This window comes from Glycine soja, chromosome 4, assembly GCF_004193775.1.
Source record: "Glycine soja cultivar W05 chromosome 4, ASM419377v2, whole genome shotgun sequence".
NCBI classification, from domain to species: Eukaryota; Viridiplantae; Streptophyta; class Magnoliopsida; order Fabales; family Fabaceae; genus Glycine; species Glycine soja.
The window spans coordinates 28,810,743-28,814,053 of NC_041005.1; the positions used below are offsets into that span (position 1 = coordinate 28,810,743).

At 38.3% G+C, this 3,311-nt stretch overlaps 1 pseudogene; it reads left to right on the plus strand.

Annotated features, from left to right (window-relative positions):
• Positions 1-2,308: 2,308 nt before the first annotated feature.
• LOC114410716 lies at positions 2,309-3,100 on the plus strand (annotated as a pseudogene).
• The last annotated feature ends 211 nt before the right edge of the window (positions 3,101-3,311 follow it).

Consider the following 3,311-nt stretch of genomic DNA (forward strand, 5'->3'; position numbering starts at 1 on the left):
GTGAAGATTGTGGAGCACTTGGAGTGTAGTAATTGGGTGGTGAAGACTCGTGGAGATGGATCATCTGGATCCAAGAAAGGAAACCATCAAAAGAAGCCATACAGTAGGCCTCAACAACATCATGGAGGTTCAACTGTGCCTCAGGTGGGGAAACAAGGTGAGGTGTTGCGCTTGTGGTGGACCACACTATGCTTATCAATGTACTCAAAAGGAGGTCAAAGTGCCAAAAGCTCGAACACATTGCCAAGTTTCTATGAAGACTACACCTTTTGGGGGTGTAGCTAGGGTTGAAAAGCCCAAGGCAATTGGTGTAGTGGTTGTTGTGAGTGGAGCAAAAGCCTTTGAATCTGATGATTTAGTTTAGGGATTTTGTGATGTAGCTGGTATTCCCTAACTATTTTATTTGATTTTGGAGCCACTAAAAAACATGACATATACAAAAAATACATTAGTGGCATGAGTTCTCTTTAAATCTATAAATGTCAGCTAGCACCGAGACCCCGCTCCAATGTTGCTCGTGTGGACTAATTAAAGGTGTCATCTTCTTCAGCACAAGGTTATCAAAGAGCAACCCCGTAGTTTGATAGCATGCTACAAAGATAACCTCTAAACCCTTAGGACTCTTGCGTAATGCGTGGTCCATGGGATGAGATTCTTCCCCACATAGTCTCTTTAGAAAATTAAAAATTATACACTACTAAAAAAAAGGCTTTCTACATCGGTCAATTAACATCGGTTATTGCGAAAATCGATGTTAACGAAAGCGCGGTGGCATTTTTGTAAATAAATGGAGTTATTTAACATCGGTTTTATAAAAACCGATGTTAAGTACTTCATGTTAACATCGGTTATTTAAATAACGGATGTTAACATGATTTTAAGATGAATATGTTAACATCAGTTTTGGCAAAACTGATGTTAACTTCATAGATTTAACATAGGTTTTTACAAAACCGATGTTAAGGAGTTGATCTTAACATCGGTTTTTTATAAAACCGATGTTACCTAGTTGATGTAACTGATGTTACCTAGTTGATGTTAACATCCGTTTTATAAAAACCGATGTTAACTATATTTAGTTAACATCGATTATCCTTAAAAAACCGATGTTGTTATGTTTATAAGTTAAAACGTTAAAATTTCACAACCCGCGCACTCGAAAACCCTGCACTCGCTCTTCTTTTTCTCCTCTTGCCTGAAATCTGCTGAAAACCGCTCGCTCGACACCCACATTGTCCCACATTGTTTTCAATACTGTCGGAAACCGCTCGCTCGAACCCACATAACCCCCTATCGAAGAAAACCCTACACTACTCTTGGAACTGTGGCTCAAAGAAAACCGTACATACACTCCTTCGCAAGGTACTAGGGTGCTGAAACAGTTCGTGTTTGTCACTTTTCCACGAGCTACTAGGGTGCTGAAACACTTGCAGGTGCTCAAAGCTCAAAGCTTTCTTCGCGAGGTACGTAGGTCAACTTTGTGTTCTTTTTGGGTTATTGTACCTGTGTGCACGATGGTAGAAGTATGCTAAGTTTGGAAGGAGTGATGTGGTTATTGCACGATGGTTGAAGTATGCTATGTTTGAGTGGGTGTTCGTGTTTTATAGTTTTTTATGCTAAGTTGCTACTTCTGTTGATTTGTCTCTGCTTTTTTTCTGTGTGCATCCCATACCCAGCACAAGGCCACATAAACCCAATGCTCAAGCTAGCAAAATTGTTGATTTCAGTTATACTCAGATGCTCCACATTGTCAATAAACTACCTAAGCTACTCTTCTCACCAATGATGTTGGTCTAGTTCTGTTATGGCTATTCTGTGATGTATATTTCACTTTTACTATTACTTTTTCTCACTAGAAGTTTGCTGACTATCCACAAGTTTGTTGACTATACCTGTATGCTTTTACTATTACTTTGTCTCACTAGAAAAACTGGGTGCCATTTCTCTGAGTAGCCACATTTGTTTCAAAAATCTCTGCTTGCTTTGCTCACTTTTATCTAATATTAGTATTAGAATTAGAAGGCCACTTCAACACCCAGTTAATAATTCTCACATCTACTAGGTCTTTGGTTATTTTCAATAATTAACACTTTCATGACCTGCAATTTAGAAACTTGAACCAGAAATAAGATATTGCTTGGTGAAAATTGGGTTTCTCTCTATGTGGGTGTCTTTATCCTAATTTGCCACATGGGTCCAAATGTGCACTGTGTTTTGTAGAAAAAAAAAGAATTTTCTTTACAGGAAGGAAGTCTGGTGTTCTTATCTTAGGTTTGTGTCCCTTTGTGTGTTGGGGTTTTTTTTAGTTCCTTTTATCTTCTTTTTTTTACCCCAGATAGAGGGTAATATGGAGGATGTTGAAGAAGCTAATAGAGCAGCTGTTGAGAGTTGTCATTGAGTTCTGAGTATAATGTATCAGCCAAGGAATGAAGTTCATTGTAGGAATTTGATGGTGGAAACTGCAGGGGCTATAGTGAGGTTCAAGAAAGTTGTTTCACTCCTAAATAGTGGTTTGGGTCATGCAAGAGTAAGGAAGCACAAAAAACTTCAAATCCCTTTTTCTGAAAGTATTCTCTTGGACAACCAAATTTGCAAAACTGATCATCATTCAAAACGTCTAGAGTTTTCTCATACAAGTTTTACTGAGAATTCAATTCAGGGATTGGGTCAAACAATTAGAAATTCAATCTATATGATGGGAAAACCTAGTTTGGAATTGAGCTCCAATCAGAGAAGCCCTCTAAACCTTACCCGACAAACTTCATGAACACATTACCACTTCCTTCAGCAACAACAAATGAAACATGAAGCAGAAATAATGTTTCGAAGGAACAATAGTGTCGTAAATTTGAATTTTGACAACTCTAGCTGAACACCATCAATGTCGTCGTCTACTAGGTCTTTCATTTATTCCTTGAGCATAGACGGAAGTGTGGCTAACATGGATGGAAATGGAAGTGCATTCCATTTACTAGGAGCTGCACACTTTTCTTATCAGAATTCACAACAACACAAGAGAAAGTGCATTCCATTTGACTTCACCCTTGTTCTGTGTTCTGGTGTTACTATCTCATATACACTATTAACCATTGATGATTAATGACTGTTATCTCAAAGATTAAAGTTCATTTTCACATTCAATTAATTGTTTTGTGCATCCACTGGAGGAAACATAGAGTGAAAGATCAGTTAAGGTGCCTGCTACCAGCAACAAACTTGCGGATATCCCTCTCCATGATCAGTAAAGGCGCCGCAAGAGCCTTCACATAATTTACTCCTAAGCATACAGGTATAGTTGACTTATTGGCATT